The following is a 22,505-nucleotide window of genomic DNA, read 5'->3' on the forward strand; positions in this document are numbered from 1 at the left end:
GGAAGAGTGAACAAGCAGCTCTCATGCTCTACAAAAATAACTAGTTGTGTAATGCTGGTTTCTAACAAAAACGTTTCTAACATTTACCTGTAGATTTCATATGGGAAGTAGAAAGAATTCGTTGCTTAGGACATTTAATACCAGGCCAGCTTTAACAAAAAAAATATAAATATATCCTGGCAGGGAAATCTTTAGCAGTTTGACAATATGATTTTATATTTGTGTTTCTGTGACAGTTCTGATTCTAGAGTTCTACTGAATCACTGACAACCATGGCAACATGATGGGAAAAGAGACAAAAGAACCATGCTGTTGAAGCTGTGAAGAAGAGACTGCTGTTGCTTGAGTTGATTATAGCTGGTAAGAAAAATGTTGTCAGAATAAAAAATATGCTAATAATCAGAAACAAACGATCTTTTTAGTCCCTTTGGGCCAATCAGTTACATTGCTCAAAACTAGAGCACATTGAACATCTTGAAAGGATCAGCAATGTTAACTTGAGTGTTCAGGACAAATTCTAACCTGCTTTGTTGCTTTCTGTTTCCATAATAACTCCTTTTGAAATTTCATTTTGATGCCATTTATTTTCTGTCTTAAACTCTATCTTCATGAAGATTGGAGTCTTCACTTTGTATTGGATTATGTTTCTAATGTATTTCGGAGTCCTTCAAAATTAGAAATGTTACAGAATTGTTATTTGTTTCCCAGTCTTAATGTCTGTACTATCATTAAAAAAAGAACATGATCAGGATATTTTACTGGAATAGACAGTGTTACAATTAAAGATAATTTTTTTAGATATATTTATAATATATTTACTAATCTACTTTTAATCTATTTATATATATTTTTATTTATATATATTTATATATTTTATAAAAATGATCATAACGCTATAATCTTAAATGTTGAATATTTAAGTATAATTGAGACCTCTATTCTGTGAATATGAAGCAGCTGTCAAATATAACAACATATAAAAATATCTTTTTAAAACAGCTAGAACAAGCACTCCTTAAAATTTGATTTGATGTCTCTAGAGTGATCAAACTGAATTCTGATAATGCTTTGTTGTTGTGCCTATGAACATGACTGTGGGCTCAGATCCATCATGATATGGGTAACAAAATCCTCATTAATGCTCCAGTGTGCTTCTCCTGCATTCCCCCTATTGACTTCTCAGCAGAATAATAATCCTACAGGAATGTACAGATTTCTGTACATTTTCTTTATATGTATTATGTGAATTAAAAGAAAAAAAAAACTATGTAGAGTTGAATACATACAAATTTTATGCTAAAATGGAGTGAGGAAAAGATGTCAGGTACTTAATGAGAGGCTTACACGAATGAGCAGTAAGTTTGAAATAGTTTAATCCTGATTGCACATTGGATGACCAGGATAAAGGAGTGGTACAGACTCAGAACAGAAAATAGTCAGAGCATATGGGAGAGACCAATATGTGTGCTCAGATTTTTGAACTGTGAAACTGATGTAAGAAATAGGATTTCAAAATGTTACCAAGGATGAAATAATGAGATCTGGGAAGGCCTAGGGAAAGGAAACGATATAGCAAAAGATAACCATAAGACTGTGAGGTGAATGACAAGGTGACAGATTATTTGTATGAGATGATAGAAAAGTGGCAAGTAAGATTTTTGAAGCAAGATTCGAGATAAAAGAACAGACTAGCAGCAGGATTTCCCTGAGGATACATCATAGGTAGGAAGAAATAAAATACTGATCAGACTAGATGGGGAAAGTTAAGAAGTATAATAGAGACTTGTTGACACAGAAAATTATAATACTGAAAAAATGAAATTATGTGTTTTGAAATCAAAGAAGAGGGACACAACTCTCCAGTCAGCACCTTGAGAGAAAGTGAATGGGCAGTGGATCCCAAGAAGATCAAAGGTGTCATCTTCAAAACAGGAGATTAACAACATATCAAGAATTCTAAGGATAAAAGCTACCTAGATTAAGTGGAGTACAAAAGGTAAAGAAAGATCAAGAGTGTGTGCCTGTGTCTGGAAAACAGATTCTTAAAGTTTAAAACAAAAAAAATATATATTACCACCTCAAGTAGGGACAATATCATTGATGAATCTGTTATAGACTGGAGTGAATGGTATGGAAAAATCAAAGGTACTGAGAAAAACCAGTTGTCTGCAAAATATAGTATGCCTTGTAAGAAAGAATATATAAAGCTAAAACGTTTACTGACTAGGCTAACTAACATATGAATATATAATAGAATATATGAAGCTAAAACATTTACTGACTTGGCTAACGAAAAATCAGTAGAGCAAGCAGTCATTTCAAAATGAGATGTTTTGATTCATCTGACTTCAATGCCTGTATTAAGTTCACTTGACTACCTAGGAAAAATAGAAGGCTCACTTACTGGTAAGTTTTCTGCTAAAAACAACTTGAAGCCATTATGTTGATATTGTCAGTAGATCTCTCCAAAGATTCTTAACAACAGAGTATGAGGAGGTCATTTTTACAGTGGTCAATAGAGTAGAAATGAAAGGCAAAGGTAATTGGAGTCAATAATGTGAATAGAATGAACTAGATTTGGCCCGATTTGCCCAAGTCATATACAAAGCTGCAGTATTACGCAAGGAGCTAAATTGGGTAAAATCAGGTCTTATGCTGAAAAAAACATTTGAAGAGGAAAAGATAAATAAATAAATAAATAAATAAATAAATAAATAAATAAATAAATAAATGAGAAAGAGCAAATATCAAAGGTTTGTTGAGATCCAACAAAATATTTAAGTAAAAAAGTTTAAAGGAGAGCGAGAAAGTCACAGAGAATCAGAACTCTAAGTTCAGGGAAAGGAAAAGAAAAAAAACTAGTAAGAAAATTCACCTGCAAGGATGGCATATACTTACTTTCAAGAAAGATTTTCACTATTTACTACATTAAAATACAGATCATGGTGATATATTCTATTGTTAAAAATATAGTATATAGACATAATCATTTTGTCCAGAAGGATACTGTGAGAATTAGTATTGAAAGCTTTGCTGGAATCCAAAAAATCACATCATCTTGTTACCCTTGGTTAGCCAGGTCGGTAATCTTGTCATGAAAGGAAACTAAGTTCATTAAACAAAACTTTTCACTTGTATATGCTTGTTGGCTGTGACCAATGACTGCATTGTCTTTTGGGTGTTTTTCAATAGTTCTAAGAATGTATGTTTGATGTCAGTCTCCTTATCTCTGAAATTTTACTTCTATTGCACACAGTGTACCACTGTTAATGGTAAAAACACAGGAAAACTCTTCCCTTGTCAGGCGACATAATGCACATCATCATCATATCAGATGTAGCAGAACCGTAAGTTATCTTTTCTGCTTATTATCCATGATGCAAATTTGAGTGCCTTTCACCATTCTTTCTTTTCTCTGGGATGCAATAAACAGCTTTTGTCCTATGCAAGGTTTTGAATACACTGAAGGCACAGACAAAGTTTCTGTATTTTGGCTCTCAGTCAAATGTAGCCACGATCTGAACGATAAGAAGATTATGTAGGGTAATAATCTCATGAAATCTGTGCCACAAGAGATGCACAAGAGCTTGTACAGTGGATCAGAATTCAGGAACTATTTTCTGTTCCATAATAGTTGTGTTTTGTAGTCTTTTGGATTTTTTTTTATTTTCTTTCACCTTTAATTTTATCTTATTTCATTTTCCACCTGTTCTTTCTTACTTATTTATAGTATAAATAGCTTGGGGAAGAGATTCTCTCTTATTATCTGTTTGTAGAGATCCTAATAAGTTCCCGATATCATTTGGGGTTTCTGGGTGCTAGTTTATCACCAGTAACCACTATGAGAACTGTTGATAAGATTCTGACATGATAAAGAGTGAATCTGAATTCTGATTCTCCTTCTGTGGATATTTTGCTGCCATTTCAGTCAATTCTTACTCCAATTAGGAATGTCACGTAAAAATATATTGAAAATAAATGCCATTATTTTAATTAGTTTTTTTCTTTTTCTTCTAAGGAGCTTTAAGAAAAACGTCATAAAATATTAATAATACATCTGCATATACGTAATGAACTGCTGCAAATCTCTAATGGTTCTACATTCAGTTTTCATGTTCTTAAAGATAAAAACTCACACAGAAAGGATTTTGTTTGGTTTCATTTTCTGGCAATAGCCAGAAGAAAAAGAAGAGGTCACCCCAAACCACCTAGCAAATAGAGCTTTAGAGGTTTGTTTTGCTAGTCTGTTGCCTGATTATAGGCAACTAGTTCCATACTTATAAATTAAGTATACGTAAGTGGTATATTTCTATATAATTCAGTAAAACCATATTTTCATGGCTGTAATACACAAGAATGTATGTTTTCTCTCAATCTTCTTGTGCTTCTTCCACTGTACATGGGGAAGATATGGTTCTTTTGGGATCCATTCTTGGGAGCAGGATCACATTTATATCGGTTATAGATTTTAGTGGCTGAAGCATTTGGTCCATGTACTTAAACTGATGATTAAGATAGTTTTTTTTAGTTTAAGCTTGCATGACAGCATATATCTACATGTGAAAACCTGAAGGTTTTTTTTTTTTTAAAACCTCTATTAAAAGTATGACAGAATAGTTGACAAAACCTTTCAGTTTATGACATCCAAAAAAAAAAAAAAACCAACAACCTTGTTCACTAATAATAAATTAATCTGAAAAAAAAAAGACATGCAGAAGGAAATATTTCATATTGTTAGAGCTAAAGAAGGAACTTTTCATTTTAAACAGTTCTTTTCAATTACCATCCTATGTAAATGAAAACAAGCAATGAAATAAAAATCTAAAAATGAAATAAAGCAATGTAGGCAATTATTTTCTGTATATGTACCTAGACTACCAAAACTGTGTGAAACTAAAACCTAACAAAAAAAAAAAAACCCATGACAAACAGTGCCTGGAGGCAGGCACAAGGGAGTTGTAGATGCCAAAGGAATGCATGGAAATGCAGAAGAATTCCCCCAGTACAGGACTGCTTTACACGTAATTAACGAAACAGTGAAGAATTGCTGCTTATTTAGAGGGGGTGGAGGATGTTGGAGAAGAGCACTTCCACTGGCATTTTTTCACCCTCTTTCCATCCATCTGCTGGGGTATTCAGTGTTTGTATTCACACATGAGAAAAGGAATGCCTTTCCCCCCTTATCTGCTACAAGCCATTGAAATAGTCTCTAGATAATAAAACTGATGGACCATTCTTGACAAGAGCTGTCAGACTGATTGCTAATTTAATGCTTAGGCATTATTCACATTTATTTAATTGTAGTTGCAGAATAATGATAGATCTCCATTGCTATCCTGTTGCTTGATGAAAAGAAGACAGAAGAAAATGCATAAATAAGTAACATTTTTAAAGAACTGTGCCTGTGAGAAGTACCGAAACATAACATAAATCTAGGCCTATAGGAGTACTGAGTAAAAAATATTCCATAATGTTACTCTATACCAAAGTGGTCCTAAAGCACATTTTATTTGGTCTTCATGTATTTTCTTCATTATTAATAAACAAAGTCAAATCTATTTGTGATGTATGCACTTTTAATTACTTTGCTCTGTTTCAAAAAGGGTTTGCTTTGTTTCTAATTCATATCTGTAGGTTTTCTGTTCTTACTTAAATATGTTTAGCCTGAAAAAATAGTGTGACTAAAGGAAGATCTTCCATTTAAAAGCCTCAAGAGGGACATACAGGTCTGACATCTGAATTGCTACACCTGTGGCCATTTCAGTTAAAACTCCTCTTGCTATTAACACATTTAAATCGGACTGCTGACATATATAATTAATAATAAGAAAAGTGATTAACTGCTGTAACAGACTTCCTTGTGTTCTTTAGAGCAGGCACATTTTAGCAAACCTGCAGTACAAATCGCTTTCTCCAAGGGTTGCCAAAGGTTTCTATTTGTTCACTTAATTTGATTTGACTAATGCACCCCACTCCAAATCTATAAACGTGTTTGTAGAGATAGCAAGGTTGACCTCGCTTCCTAACTCCAAACCTATATAAAGCTCAGCATGAAAAAAGCAGCACTTTTGCTACAACCAATCAATGGTGTCCTAGATACAGTTGTACAGATTATGAGATTTTTATCTTTCCAAGACTTAATAGAACAAGCTGCAGTTAAAAAAAAAAAGAAAAAAAAAAGTAAAAAAAAAAAGCTTTCTCTTTTGCTGGTGTTTATTTTTTGGTAAGCAGATCTTTTTTGGAGTTTTGTTGGATTTTTTTTTTTTGGTACTTGGAAAGTCTTATGGATTTATTGGCTCCTTCTGAAGGAGTAAAATTGGGTTTATATTTGAAAAGTGCATAAAGAAATAAAACAAAAACAGATGTTCAGTAATTACAAAGCCCAAGTATACCACCTTCTTGTGGTTCAATGTGGTAGCAATGATGCACATCAGTGACAAGAACATAATTGGCTTCATGGAACAATGCCATACCCAAGCTAATTATAACTCTCTTCTGCTCTTGCAGACAGCTTGAATCTCTGAACTCTCATAGATTTCACACAGTGTTTGCTTTTGTCCTCGAAGTCTCTACCTTTGACTTCTGCTCTAGAATTTTGTGATTCCTTTGTTCACAGACTGAATTCTGAACTGTAGCCATCTAAAGCAAAGGCAGCCATAGACAGCCACCCAGCTTTCTAAAAGGAAGGTGCTCCTTCTTTAGAAAATTATTTAATTTATAATTTCAGAATATAATCTTAAAAATATAAGCAAACAATAAAATAAGTAACTCATATTTCAGGTTCACTATTTGAATCATTTTGAAAAGCCCAACTTTTTGGAGCAGAGCCCATCTCAGTCTGTACTGCCTGGTGGATAGTACTATGTTACCTGTATTTTAATCCACTTGGATGCTTTTGGCTTGCAGCCTTATAAATGGGCAAGGATGTGAAGATATTATATCGATGTAAATATCAAAGTGTCCCCTTTTTGAAGTTAAAAATCTGTATCTTCACTGCAGGATATTCAATAGCACTGACTTTAATAGAGAAGTCAGTCACTAGAGATAAAAGAAAATGGGAAAAAGAGTTTTTACAGCAATTTGTGTAAGGAAAATGTATTTAAAATAGCAGATGGCAAGTGTAAATAATTCCCATTTGGAGCAGAAATTTTATTTGCAGTTTCCTCCCATCAAAATTATTATTATGTATGATTTGTGTTATCAGATTTTATCTAACAGAAATGGATTTTCATGCCATAAATTGACTAGTGAATGAGTGGTTAAGGGTAACAATTCCATGTATTTGCTGTTTAAAACACAAAATGGCAACTGCTAATACAGGTACTGATTCCACTTAGCCTCTTTGTCCAGAAAAAATACTCTCGTTTTCCCTGCAGCATTTCATGAAAACAAACGTTTTTACTTTTCTATCATAGAAGTAATTTACTGTGAAAAAAATCAGAGTTCAAAAGTGAATTGTTTCTCAGGGATATACAATGGAATATATAGGCACCAATTCTTATTATCTTAAGGCAAAGAAATTGTAAATTAGATTTTAACAGGCCAAATGCAAACAATATACATTTATATTACAAGCTATATAAAAAAAAAAAAAAAAAAAAAAAAAAGAAAGAAAAAAGAAAAAAAAGAAAAAAAGAAAAAATCTTATCATATCTACTGTGAAAATTGCAGCTAGTGGTATTTAGTACTGAAGTAAATTCAGATTTGTTGTGATCATTTATGGACAAACACTATTGCATGACTTGGGAATGTTAAGTCATAAATGAGAAATAATGATTATTGAAATAATGTCCTCTGAAGAGTAAGGATTACAAAATCTGACATTAAGTCTTCAATAAAGGAAGGAGCTGCCACACTGAGAAGAGTATATATGGTGCATTTTCAAACAGCATTTACAAATGAAATTTGCACTTTTGTGCCACCAGTACGAGTTGTTACTCAGGTATTTATTCAAATACATGCCAAGGTGAAAGAAGGGCCAGCTCTTTTTTCAGTGATTGGGAGCTGTGAGTCGGTGGTGATCTCAGAGCAGGCAGTGCCCTCAGCAGGGGGCACCAGGATCTGAATACAGTGCGCAGAGCCTTGTGCTGGTACCAGGGTCCATTGACAGTCTGAGGCACGACAAGTGGTGAAGAAATGTCAGTGTCCATCCAGCAGTAGGAGAAGAAGCCAGGGACAGAGCTGGAGGCATGACTACAAGCACGAACCTGAGGACCACTCTCAGTACAGGGCTGGAAGCCAGAACTACTGTGGTGCTCTTGGGCAGGGGCACAGAGCCTTGTCTTAGGCTGAGATGGGGAGGATGGCCAGGGACAATAAGGGCTGGGTGTGACCCCAGAACCCTAACAATACGTAATTGTTTTCCTATGTGAAAGAGTTAACACTAATATTTTATGAACCATTGTTAAGCACCTACATTAATGGATAAAATATTTACCCTAGAGTGATGATTGTTATTGGCTCCTTCTGAAGGAGTAAAATTGCTCCTCAGAACTATCTTATTCATTATAGGTGGTTCTTTTTGAAACTTGTCTCCATTTTTAAGGCTGTCTTTTGCAAGAAAAAGGTCTAAGAAATAAATCAGCATGCAGCAATGCTCAGAACAGCACAGAAGAAAACTAAATCCACATGTCTATACTCATGAAGAACTAAAAAGTAGCATTAGAGATGGGCATACTGTGGAGATCAGTTTGGCACATAAGTAGATTGAGAGTTTCTAAAATGTAAGAAGTGTAACAGGTTTTCGTTGCATAAGTTGATAAGAAACTATTTCTCAAACACCGATAGCAAGAAGTGGCTGAGTTTGTCCTGATGTTACTGTTTACTACTTTTGAAATTTTCAGATTGCTGTTCTCCAAATTCCTTTTTATATATACAAATTTATTTAGCCACTAAGATCTATTTTTCAATACCGTAACTCGAAAAATGAGGTCTATCTCAATACTTGAAAAATCTTTTGCCTTACAGAGTATTTTCCAATGTATAGTTACTTTCAGCTCTGCTCCCAAGGTAAGTACTGATGTGTCTGACAAAGAGTGATCTAGTCCCCAGCTGCGAAGAGTTTGTGGAGGTTAGTAGCTGCTCTGATTTGCCCCAGAATTAGGCTACAGAAGGCTACTTTCCTTAGACTGGGAGACAGAGAATGGCTTGGAGTAGAGGGATGTATAATGGATTCCTTAAGAAATTGATGCTATTTCTGGCTGTTAAAGTAAGGGTAATAACGTTTTCTCTCATCTTTCTTCCCTCACTTTGCAAACTTTCTGAGGTATGGATGTGATGGAGTGACAAGCAGATAGAGAGATGCGTTAATGTTCCAGTGTTACAATAATTTCAAAAGCTTTGGTGATTTTTTTTTTTTTAAATTAATGATTTACCATGAGTAACCAGCATGCTGGTACCACTTATGGATACAATCTTTGCATCATATGGGAGGACACGGAAAATCCTGAGTAACAGTCAAACGTATCTTATGGAGCTCATTACTTTTCAGTAGTGAAATCACCAGCCAGCAATCGAAAAAGAGAAATGATCACATCAAGAATAAAGTATCCCATGGAGAGAATTAATGTCACAATAATTACATGGTTCACAGTGGAGGATATGTGGTTATTAGCAGTTGTAGAGAAGCTAATTAAGCAAGTAGAAATTCTTTTTAAACCAGTTTAATCAAGAGAAAAGATATTCCCTTGACTCTGAACAACTAATATGTAAGGATTGAGAACTCATGGTTACATCAAAAAGAAGACAAAGCTTGTGATTGTACTGCACTGATCTCAGCTACCTAGAATTTAAAAAGTGCTGGCTAGTGGCAAAAGAGTTCATCATATGTTTCTCTTCAGCAAAACACAGCAAAGCAAGACTATGATTCCTTAAAGCCTCTGTACTTTTAGCAAACTACATCTTTACCATGAATGACTACATTGTGCTCTTTCCTTCTACTAACAAAGTTATTTTGAGACAACCTCTTTTCCTTGCCTGATTCTCAAAGAGATATCAAACTAAAGCTGGGGAGAATGTCATGAAATGGAGAAGAAAAAAGGCACTTCCAGCTCATACCAGTCACTATAAACAAATTCAAAAGGAATCATTTTGAGGCAAAAAAAAACCAACATTCTGAAATGTTTGCTAAGTGTTGTGCTGTGTACACGCGCACACACACACGCACACACTGGCGATTTGCTATTGGGACCTGAAAGACACTAGCTTGATTCATGAATATCTGCCTGAATGCCAGCATTGACTGTGCTTCATTGTGATTCAGGAGGTGTAACAGAGTAGCGGAATTTTTCTTTCACCCCAGCCTCTCAGCATACACAGTGAGACTGTGCCTCTAGAGACAGTATGGTTCTCAACTTTCTTATCTTGACTATTGTGAAACTATAATCTGTCTGGAATCATAACTTTAGTTTGTTTCTTTTTAAAGGTGGTCAGTTGTTTGCCTAGTATTCAAGTTTGCTGTTAGATTCCATTTAAACATAACCTTGTGATCAGTGTTGAACAATGAAATAATTCCACTATTCTTAGAAATGCTATTCTGGAATACAATATAGACAGCATTTTTTTTGTTTGTTCGTTTGGTTGGTTGGTTTTGTTATTTTTCTCTCATAATGTCAGATAGTGTCCCATTTTAACAGTCATAACATTTCAGCTCTAGAATTCATCACAAAATCTTTGCAGTGGTAATATCTTTAGTGATTGTTTTAAATGGAATTGTGATTTCTATTTTTGCTGGATCTCAAAACTTTTCAAATGAGATTTGATAATTGCCTAAGAATAAGCAATAAAGGAGTATTATGCATTAAGAATATCTCTAAGAATATGCACTTTGTCAATCCAGGAATCGTATACAATGAAGTTTAAAAAAACATAATATCCTTAACTCCTAGAATATTTATATATTTTTTAAAAATTTAGTTTATGCTGCATGAAACAGTCAAAATATTAAAAACCATTAATAAAAATTTTTACAATGCTTAGCAACGAGAAATGTTATATCAGAAAGATCAGTTGGAAGCTAGACAGATTTTTATGCATAGATTAAATAATAATAGTGAATATGGAGGAAAGGTGAAATAGACATGAAGTTTTAAAGATTCCTGAAGTTATATAAGAAAGCAAGTGGATTATATATATTTTTAAAAATAAATTAGACAGAAAGAATATATGACAGAACATTTTGTGCTTCAGACAAGTCACATGCATGTGCAATGGAGATGTGTCAGTAATTAACAGGAATTTTCATGTTACTAAGCTACATAAACCAACATCTATTCACCAAGACATCTACAGTGCTACTTATCTGAATTGAAACATCAAAAAATATTAGTCTATTTTAGTCTAGCTTTTTCATTCTTCCTAAGATCAGTGGTGAAAGGATAATGTCTCACTGCATCTTTCTTAAGTTTATGTTCTGTGAAAACACCCCTTTATTGACCACCATGACTGATGAAGGTTTGGTCCAGTGGCTCCAGTGAAGTGGTCCATATCCTAGTCAAATAAAAAACAAATGAACTGGGAAAAGGCATTAAAAAGGAAAAAAAAATAGTGAAAGAATCAAAACTACTAATTAGATCATATCTTAATCTATATAATCAGTAATGAAAGAAGAAAATGATACAGACTAATTATAGTTTAATATATATATAATATATGTTATCATTATGGTTTTTTTTTTTTAAAGTGTATGTTTTAAAGTGAGTGTCTAAGAAATGTGTAACTACGTATCTTTCTGCAAACCTTGCACAATGATATTGCTGGTGCATGCACTGTTTCTGTTATTATTTCAGTGCATTCATGCACATTTGAAAATGTATTCATTGTGGTATGTTTTTATATTGGCAGTCAAATAATCTCTTCAAATTCTCATCATTTTTCCTTCCTTTCTGTTCTTGTTTTGCAAGGGTCTGATCTGATCTACTGAGATTAAAAGGAATTTTTCCACTTGTTTCAAAACAATATGAATCAATGCTGTACATCTCCTTTCTCTTGGAAAAACAAATCACAAAAATACTTATTGCATTGATGGTAATATATTCACTTGCATACCAGATATCGAAATAAACCTTCTGCTTTACATATTAGAAATATATTTTAATAACATTTACCTTTCACAAACATTGAAGAATAAATTACTGATTAGATAGTTTCTGCAGTTAAAGAACCAGGGGATAAAATATCTAGTGATCAGCTAATCATTTTAGATAGCCATCTTAAATGCTTGTGCTACATTCTATTTAGAAATTTGTATTTGTAATTTCTTACCAATCAATATTGCTAATGTTGTTTACAGTAGACAATGAAAATTAAGTTTGCCTGGAAATGAGAAAGCCAGTCTACTCATCTATTTCTTTGTGTTGTAAAATTATGTGAAAATATTAACTAAATAAAGAGCCAATGTTTTTGTCTCATTGTTTTGAATATTTCATGTCTAATCCTTATAAATACAGAGAATAAGGACTTTCAATCAGACAAACAATGCTTGGACGTGTAAATTGATAATGCTGAATTCAACGAGAATTACTCTAAGCAGCCTGAGATTTCCTTTGTGTAAAATTTTGAGAAAGTTCTCCTTGATTCATAGCAAAAGCTAGAAAAAATGGAAAATATATTACTCTTGCACCGTATCAGAACATATTTTTGTTTTGTTTTGTTTTTTTTATAAGGGTGTTTTTATTTTCTTTTTGCTTTCATGATTTTTTTTCCTTTGTTCTGGTAAATGAAATATAACTGTCTGTACCATTCTTCAGAAACCCATCAGCAATTAAATGTATATGAGTAGTTTCTTCAGTAAGAAAGAAGATCTCCACCTGAAGAGCAAAGGAACACTGGTTTCTTGAGGATCCTTTCTTAGTATGGAAGGCTTAAAACTTTCCTATTGTTTACAAAGACCCTGGTATCCCAAAGTCACCAAGACTTAGATATAAAGAGAAATGTTTCTCAAGACTGGAAATCAATACTATTCTCAATGTTATCATATTAATCAGTAGTAAATTTGAAAAAAAAAAACTGTTTATAAGGAATATAAATTTATTATAAGGAAGAGTTTCATAAGAAAGTCCAGATGCAGCTTATTTATCAGCTTATTTGTTTTAAGATAGAAAAGTATTTTAATACCTTATTGAACTTGTTTTAGGTTTAAACTTGGATTATGAATTATGGTGTATTAAAAAGTGGATGACCAGTTTTAGCCATTAGTACATAAGATCTAGGGCAAATTGCTATTGTGAAATAAAATGTCAAGGGACTTAAAAGATTTTGTTAAATCTTGAGTACAATCCAGAAGTTTAGAAATATTGCTTTGTCTTTGTTTAGCAGAACCATGTAAAATTTAGCAATCATCCAGAATTTTTTGTAAATTTAAGACAATTTGGATATTATAAAATCACTTTAGTCTATACAAAAAGTATTTAAAGTAATCGAATACATAACAAGTATTTTTACATTTTAATAACTCTTTTAGCAATTATATTCATTCTTTTCATTTATTTTTTTTCATGTAACAAATGACCTCTGTAAAGTTAAAGTTTACGAAATACAGTATTTAACAAAAGCTTATTCTCACATTCTTAAAACCATAAGTGAACTTCACACTGTAGGGACATTACACAGCTCTCTCAGACAAAAGTAGATTTTAAAGAGGCCAATGTTTGTCCATAGTTAAAGTATTGATGTTATTACCAATTTTTAGCTTTCCAATAAACATAGATAAAAATAATTCCTTTCATCTTCAACTTTATCATACCATATGTCTACAAGAAATAACTTTATTGTGATTGTGTGTAATCAGCTGTAAAGGAAATTCATGAAATAGGGTGTTCTTAAAAATTATGAAGACTGTTCAATAAAAATGTTTTTGATTCATGTTGAATCAAAAATCTGAGTTTTCATGGCATATTTTGCTGAGAATTGTTATTTAAAGAAAGATCTATTTAAATGATATACTCTGATTTACTTTTTTTTCTTGCAAGCAACATGCTATTATAAAATGGATGCACCGTTTATTTATGTATTTTTTTCCTAGTGATTATACATTGGTATGCATCAGTTAGACAGTTCTTTATAGCCAAAGAAATTCCCTGTTTCTCGTACTTCCTAACTCTTTCTCTAAATAGACAAAACAGTGTTTCAGGATGGTTGCTATTTATCAGTTTCCTGGGGAGCAGAAGTCTAGAGCAGACAATACATTGAGAAGAAGAAACTGCCAAACAGAACACAATAACTTTTCTACTTTATTTCTGGAATCTTTTCCAGTAACAGTTACTCCCGCTGTGCTCAGGAATAATCTTGAGAAAAAAAGGGATCTGTGTGATTCTAAAAGACTGTCTCTTCTATTCCCATATTGATAGATCATAAGATAAATAAGTGAACTGTATTCTAGGAGTCTATCAAAATCTTGCATAGAGTTTATCACAATTTAACTTACTCTTGGAAAGGAAATGTAGAATCTGTATCTCTAAACAGGATGAGAATTAATTTGAATGTAAAATGTAGCAAATATTGCCTTAACATCTGTTTTATTCTGGTCTCTGGATGGGTTGAAGGTGAAAGAAAATCCTGTTTCTTGCACTGGAAAATCTGCAACCCACAGACAGAAATCTCTTTGCATATGTCAATACAGCATATCCTTTCTTTGCAAATAAATTCCTCAACCTAAGGGCTATCAGACAATGCAGACCAGATTTTCTCATCAAAGAAATATACAGTCATCTTCAAACAATGGAAAACACACAGGCAGAGAGACAAAAGATAATCAGTGAATAGAGAGAGACATGATTTTGACTGTTAAAAAATGTTGAACATATTTGATTGAGTAGAGCAGAGCAACTGAAATATGAAATACAAAAACTGAAAGGAGAAAACAAAACAAAACAGAAGAAGCAAAAAAATAACAAAGCAAAAGAAATAACAAAAACAAAAGAGAATGAAGGAAGAATGACCAAGGAAGAAGAATAATTAAAGGTGTTTTTAAAGAGACAACTCAAGTTACAGTTTTGAAAGTGTTGAGGGGCATTTATACAGTGAAAGTAAAAGGGAGGCCTGTTAGCAATTCCTATTAACTTTTATTTTTAAAGTTTGAAAAGTTTATGACAGCAGGACTGCACGATGAAAGAAAACTATCATAATCTTTCTATCAGCAACACTGATATGCCTGAAGAACACCACTTCTAAGTGTGATGCCTGCTAGGAAAAAGCTCTCAAGTCATTCAGAGTACAAAGAATAGCTTAAGGATGTAGCTGATACTTCATTAGGCATTATTAATGCACATTTTATTACTACTAATGAGGATTCTGAAGATGAATGTACCGTAGGGGGAATGAAAGTAAGCTTGTGGGCAAGTCTTTCAACTGGGACATAGAAGATCCATGGTCAATTTCTAACTGCCAAATAATCCCTCCTGGTCTGCCAACATTCTTTGCCTTTGGAATATGAAGGTAAAAATTATGATTGTATAACTCCAGAGTATACTATACACTATAATTTAGAAAGTCTTGTGAAATAAAGTAATTTACCAAGGAATAAACAAAATGGTGGTGAATTTACAAAGAAGGAACCCCTACTGTTCATGCATTAATGGATATAACAAAAGTCATAACCATGGGAGATTCTAGTTAGAAATTTAAAAAAGCTTTCTCATGATGTATACAATTAAACTTTTGAGTATTTCAACTGGGAGTTTACAGAATCCTTTTCCTTGGAAATTTTAATAAAAAGCTTCATTTTCTCTCAGGAGCAATTGAAGTGTACTCAATTTTATCTTTAGATTGGGCTAGACTACTTTCCAAGATTATCTGAAAAGTCTGGAGCTTTGTTTGTTTAATTGATATCAAGTATAATTAGATAAAATTAACTGAATGAAATGGAGATAAGGAAGGAAGTCCTGGCAAAGGAATTACCTTTCATTGTTTTTGTTTGCGTCTATGAAGATACATTTGTATTGCATTGTGGTAAAGTTTCATTTACCATTTACAAACAGGAAACACTGCAGACCTTTTAAGAGAATAGTGTAAGAAAAATAGATATAGCATAGACAGTGATAAGCAAAGAAGCTGAATTTGTAATAACTTCCAATAGTATGAGTAGTCTGAAAGTGTTTTAAAGTACAGAAAATAACAGTCCACTTATGCTCCTCATTATTGTCCTTCCTTCTAATACCTTATCAAAGAAATGTAAGGAACTGTAAAGTCTTAATCTAATGATGAAATATAGAAAAATAAAACCAAAACATTTTCTAGAAAGCATGTGATGAATAGTACAAATGTCAGATTTTGGGGCAGTCTGACAAAATGGAGTCTGACATGGAAGTGTGTATGATGAAAAGGTATGCAAATGAATTACTTAATGTAGAAAAAATTGCACCCATTGACATTCATCAGTTCTTGCTGAATGTTTATGGAGACCAGTGGATGTTTTCACAGTGAGGAGGTGTTTGGTGGATTTCAGTAACAATTCTGTCATAGCAGCTATGAAACATTGGGTCACCTCCATTGGTGCAGATTTTTAAAAGTGTGACATGCAGACTCTTGTTCATGTCTGGAGAAAGTAGTGTTTTATAGCTGAGAATTTATTCTATCAAATAGTGTTACTGTACTCTTTGTATCTGTTGTAATTTCCACGGAAATATACAGGAGGCATTACTTTTGGAAAGACCTATGTATCTGTGCAGGCAAGAAAAGAACTATTCTGTTGTGATATTGAACAAAAATGTATCCATAGACAAGTAACTTTAAGAAGTCTAAATGAAATAATAACAAATTCATCTTGCCTGCTCTTTGGAAATTCTCTTCAGAAGAGAAGGGTGGAACCATTAGAAGCAGAACAATATAAAATATGTTCTTTTACGGTTTACTGGAGGAGTCAGGGCCTCCTACTGATTATTCAATGAGAAATAATCTAGAATATATGGCTATTAAACTTGAACTCTTCATGGGATAGAATCCTGTGTATTTTTAGCTTGTTTTGTTTTAAACAAGTTCATTGAACTGTTCAGCTGGAGTCATTCAGTTGGTAAATTAATGAAAACTTTTATATACTGAACTCAAGAGACTTTATAAGCTCTTTAATGATCATAAAAAGACGAGATGAAATAGGCTGGAGATACTCCACAGCACTATACTGAAGATCCTACAAATAAAAGATACCCAAACTGAAACCCAGATATGTGTCTTTTTTTAAAAAGACTTTAAAGGGCTTTATTTTCTAGTGTGTTAGTTTCAGCTGGGATGGAGTTGTTTTTCTTTATAGTGGCTGGGATGATTCTATGTTTTTGGCTTTCGGAGAAAAACAATGTTGATAACACACCCATGTTTCAGTTGTTGCTGAACAGTGTAAAGAGCCAAGAACATTTCAGTTTCTCAGCTTCTTGCACTGTCCTGCCTGCAAGAGGGCAGAGGGGGCAGAAGAAACTGGGAATGAATAGAACCAGGACAACTGACCTAAACTGGCCAAAAGGATATCCAATACCACATGATATCATGCAAAGAAACTATAAAACTTAGAAGAGTTGGCCTGGGGGCAGAGCCACTACTCTGGGACTATCTGGGCATCAGTCCAGAAGTGAGCAATTGTATTGTACATCACTATTTTGTATTAATTTAACAATACTCTTATTTCTCTCTTTATTTTATGTCTTAGTAAACAGTTTTTATCTCAACCTGCGTCCTACTTTTTTTTTTTTTTTCTCTTCCACATCCCAGTGGAAGAAGGGAGAGTGAGAGAGGGTCTGTGTGGTATTTAGCTGCTTTCTGGGTTAAACCACAACATCTAGTGTTCTCATCTCTGTTAAACTGTGGAATATATAGTCTTCAGAGTATAACTCAATTGTCAAATAATGTAATCTCTTGTACTGAGGTATTTCTAAATGCAAACAAGTGTATTAAACAGCTGGGCAGGAATGTTCTCCAACTTATTAAATATCTTTATTTTACATAAATTTTGTGATTTATGAATTAATATCAAGTATATGAAAAAAAAATCAGAATCCTCCCAAGCTGAGATTTTGGATGGTAGCTATATTCGTGAAATATAATATAAGAGCTCTGTGTTTTGTTTAATTTTGCTTAATCCAAATCCATTTTCGCATACGCATTTTATCTATCAAATCAGCATGGAAAACCAAGTTTGGAATATATATATATATATTTAAATAGAATTAACTACTCAGATATAGAATGCAGTTTATAGTTTTAGCTTTCCCTAAAAGTAGCTACAACTATGGATAATGAATCAGTCAGTAATATATCCTTTTTATACTTAATCTAATGTACTTAATCAGAATATTCTTTATGATTTTTACTGAAAAAAAATACTAAATCTCTTAAGAAACTTGCTAACTTATATTTGTACTATATGCAAGAATGTGCATGAACAATATCCCTTGCAAACTCATACTGGGTGTCGCCTTGTAAATATTAGAATGGTCATTACACCATTAAAAGCCTAATCTTATAAGGAACTTTGGAATTCCTAAACATAAATGTGTTACTATTTCCACAATTCTTCTCGTATGATGGAGTATTTGACTCTGTCCCCTTCCCTTATCTTCTTGTCTTGCCCCAAACTTTAGAAATATAAGTAAAAAATAATAATAATAATAATAATTTTTAAAAAAAGTATTCTTTTCATCTAGGACTCAGACAGCACATTTACTCCTCTGAATAGTGGCTATTGACCTCATACCAACACTACAGTGGAACCGCAGGACATCCTCTTTTGACACCTAGTAAGTGACCCTTTGTCATTTTGTGTGTCCATTATCTCATGAACTTCTTTATTTTTTGTGTTGGTTTACTTAGTTTGTTTCTCTGTTTAACTCAGATTTTGATAGAGATAATGTAGGGAGATGGACTGGCTATAAACTTTGACTTCATGTCCTTCTTAGTGTCCAAGAACATCCAGAATACTGCTGCAACAGTTATTCTATTAGATTAGTTCCATAGTGACTTCTGTCCTTATTTTCACTTACATTTCTGATTCCTGTTCTTCTGCCCCATCAAACACAAACTAGTAATCTTTCTCTTTCTAAAAAAGAAAAACACACAAAAACCCAACATAATGAAAAAGTCATTATCATGCTGTTGTGCTAAGACAACAGCTTAACACTGACAATATTAGCTCATCATTTCCTTTAACTCTGTCTGTTTGCTTATATCCATTCTGTTGTCTTTTGCACCACACTTAGTTTGAGAGCTTTTTGGAGCTTACTGAAGATCAATGGGTATTAGGGCAATAAAATTACAACTCTTAATATTAAACTACAGAACTGGATGGATAGCATGGCTTGAGACTAATTGAAGGGTTCAGATCTCAATGGAATTGCAACAGTTCTAACAATGCTGATAAAATAAAACTGATTTTCTAAAAGCTGTGTAGTTTGTAAAGATTTTATAGAAATGTGCATAAATAAAATTAATTCAAGACTTATCATCTTTTTTTTTTTTTTTTTTTTTAATTTATGTCAGCAGGATTATTGGGCATAAAAGTTGGTCTTAAAGCACTTCCAATCAATGGACTTAGCACTAAAANTTTTTTAATTTATGTCAGCAGGATTATTGGGCATAAAAGTTGGTCTTAAAGCACTTCCAATCAATGGACTTAGCACTAAAAAAATGCTGAGTATTATCATCTTTTTTTTTTTTTTTTTTTTAATTTATGTCAGCAGGATTATTGGGCATAAAAGTTGGTCTTAAAGCACTTCCAATCAATGGACTTAGCACTAAAAAAATGCTGAGTATTCTTAACTCTTACTAAAAACACTGAGAAGTAGGATTGTTTAATCCCATAGGAACAAACAAAAATCATCAACTTGATTCTCTGTTCTCATTCATTTCTTTCTATTGCTTACAAAGTTACTGGCCAGTAAATATCTTTTAGTATTCCTTAGCCCACATCTTTAGAAATTATTAGAATATTACTTCTTACTTCCTCAGAATAATGTAGTATATAAGTGAACCTGCATTAAAAATAATGAACTACATTCTGATTAAATAAATTACAAAAAAAAAAGTAATTTCTGATTCTGATAAAGTCAGAAAATCATAATCCCTGCATTTATAGCGGCTCCAACTTCATATAGGCATTTAATGAATTGTTCAAAATTCTCACTCTTCTATTGTATTTTATTCCCCGACTGATCTAGTGGGCCTAGTACTTTCAGTATTGTCTGTATCCTTACTGGCTTTTTATTTTTTCTTGATAAAAAAAATGTATGCAACAAAAGTTTTGCAGTGGGCCGTAAAATCTTTATGAGGAGCTGCATAGGCTACAGATGCTTTCTATTGTCTGATTACATGACGTTGTACTATGTTTGTTTTGTTTACAGGATAAAAATAGAAAAAGATAGCAGCAGTTGTCCCAGATTTATTAAAAATAATGATTTTCTTTATAAGAGTGAAGAGGTTGGATTCATCTAACCTTCACTGGGATTTGATAATCTAAAATTGTTGAGAGGATTATAATTTGTTTTCCTTTTCTGGTTCTATTAATTACTTATTTATGTGGAGACCTTACACATCTGTCATTAAAATGGTGAGAATATAGTACATAAAGAAAAAACACAAGTTCATTGGGTGGCCCATGTGAGAAAAAAATAAACTGAAGAGGGTATGTTATGAGGATGAGGAAGAATCAGTATCACTGTTCCAAAGTCTAACACAACTGGATTTTAATAAATATATTTCACAGATATCATATTTTCCAACAAGAAGGAACAAACTATGCAGTAATTATATATATATTTTTAAAGCATAGCAGAAAAATCTAACCATAAATTATTTTGCCAAATATTTACAAATTACTTCACAATTAAATTGGTAAAAAAAAAATACTTTCTGAGGAGAATAATTTAAAACAGCATAAGAGAACTAATCAGACAATAAATGGCAGAAAGAAAATGACTCCACCTAGCAGTAAGTTCTCCAGAGTAATTGTAAAACAGCAATAAGTGTACCCTTTGGATTTTGTATGAAAACTATTTACCTCATGAAATCTGTATAATTGCTGCTAATTACTTGTGAATATTTAATGTAACATAGCCTGACTTAGTAGTCAGAACTATTAGCTTTCCTCACTTTACACCATTCTAGGAACTTTGAGAATAACAATCAAACCTGAAAGTCAACTTGTTCTAATGTAATTTGTCACAAACATTAAAACATACATAGATATTGTTCTTAAGAAAAATATGTTGTCTTTGCTATATCATTGTAACAGAGAATATAATTTAATTCAGATCAAATAGAAATGTAAACTATTTTCCTGATTCTAAATGTCTAATCCTTGATGTGCAAAATGAAACATTTGGTTTAATAGCTTTATTTTCATCTTTAATGAGGTTATTAAAAAAAAAAGTAATCGGTTAATCTGAAGTCTTGACTACTGGAGAGTGAAATTACGAGAAAAATAACCTAAAATACTACATATATATGCACATTCCTCTCACTCAAGAAAAAAACTGGTATCCCTATATGGTCTACTTGCTATGAAGTGCCTTGGACATTGCATTAATAAACATTTCTTCAAAAAAAAAAAATCATGAATAAATCCAGACCTGCATATAAACATTGAAGAGACATGGAGCTACAATTCTGTAGAGAATCGTAAATTATTGATATGCTACAATCAGTGACTAAGGAAAAAGAACTTTATCCAACTCATTGCAGAGATCCATCACTAATGGTATTCACAACGTCGAAAATAAGATTTTTTTTTTTCAAAGACAATTAATGATGTAACAAAAAAGAAAGAGCATGCATAACCTTGTACAATACCATACTCTTTGGAGCTTGGATTTTTTCAGCTTCTTCACATACGTACTCTAACTTGGGCAGAAATAAGAGGTTTTCTTCATTTCTGGAGTATGAATCCTTATATATTTCTGGACTATATTCCTATGTAGGACTATATCCAATAGGAAGTTCTATGTGATAGTTTTTATTGATTAAAGGTGAATGAAGTATTTGGAACTTAAAAGAATCACTGCAGATTATCCATTTTTTCCTCTGGATGGAAAAAGTTGACATATTTATGATATGAAATTTTCCAAAGCTGCTTTTAAATTAAATAAAAAATTTATGTCTTGAAAAATCATTTTATTTTAACAGGAGAAACTTATTTTCATACTTCAAAACTTGTATTATTTTGTTTTCATACTTTGATACTAATATTTATGCAATGCACAATGACCAACTAAATTATTATGGTTTACTTTGATTTTTTTTTTAATGCAATGTTTCTCATAAAGTTTTGTCATAATGAGTAGATAAAGGAAAAAGAAAAAAAAATAATGCAGTCTAACTAATCCAATTACAAAAAAAAAGAAAATCAAGAAACAAATTTAGAACAATATAAAACATAGAAAACTGAAAATTTGACTTTGTGGTATTAATTCTGTTACTTTTGTTTGTTTTCTTGGTTTTTTTTTGTTTGTTTTGGTATTAATATTAAGTGTGAAAACTGAAATTTAGATTTCAACACTTTTTATGGGGAACAGTTCATTTTTTTCTCAAGT

The 22,505-nt window shown here is 32.5% G+C and overlaps 1 long non-coding RNA gene across 1 annotated transcript in view; it reads left to right on the top strand.

Moving 5' to 3' along the window:
• LOC110394907 overlaps window positions 285–22,505 on the top strand; it is a 28,011-nt gene continuing 5,790 nt past the window's right edge. Inside the window, exons 1-2 of the long non-coding RNA XR_002436020.1 lie at window positions 285–360; window positions 18,627–18,719. This is a non-coding gene — a long non-coding RNA (uncharacterized LOC110394907). The remainder of the gene's footprint in view (window positions 361–18,626; window positions 18,720–22,505) is intronic.

The sequence above is a fragment of the Numida meleagris genome, chromosome 2 (genome assembly GCF_002078875.1).
Source record: "Numida meleagris isolate 19003 breed g44 Domestic line chromosome 2, NumMel1.0, whole genome shotgun sequence".
NCBI classification, from domain to species: domain Eukaryota; kingdom Metazoa; phylum Chordata; class Aves; order Galliformes; family Numididae; genus Numida; species Numida meleagris.